Source organism: Octopus bimaculoides, chromosome 25 (genome assembly GCF_046866305.1).
Source record: "Octopus bimaculoides isolate indiv1 chromosome 25, ASM4686630v1, whole genome shotgun sequence".
Classification (NCBI taxonomy): domain Eukaryota; kingdom Metazoa; phylum Mollusca; class Cephalopoda; order Octopoda; family Octopodidae; genus Octopus; species Octopus bimaculoides.
Window position 1 is genome coordinate 6,896,698 of NC_142952.1, and position 515 is coordinate 6,897,212.

Genomic DNA, 515 nt, shown 5'->3' on the forward strand with positions numbered 1-515 from the left:
TAATAACAATAATAACAATAATAATAATAACAATAATAATAATAATAATAATAATAATAATAATAATGATAATAATAATAATAATAATAACAAAAGTAATAATAATGATAACAAAAATAATAATAGTAATAATAATAATCATAAGGCAACAACAACAACAAGAGCTATAACTATTATTTTTATTATATTTTATTCTTATTTTTGTTATTATTAGCATTTTCATCTTTATTATTATCGTTGCTGCTTTTATCATTCTTTTCATATGACGATTTATTATTATCATCATCATCATCATCATCATCATCATCATTATTATTGTTATTATTAATATTATTAATATTGTTATTATTATTATTATTAATAATCATATAACTATTATTTGTATCAATTGTGTTCATGGTATTGTTATTGTCGTTGTCATTCGTTTTATTAATAATCCTGGATTCCATGAATTTCTAGAACCAATAAAATATCGCAATAAAATATTTTATAGTAATTAACGTCATCTTCCATCT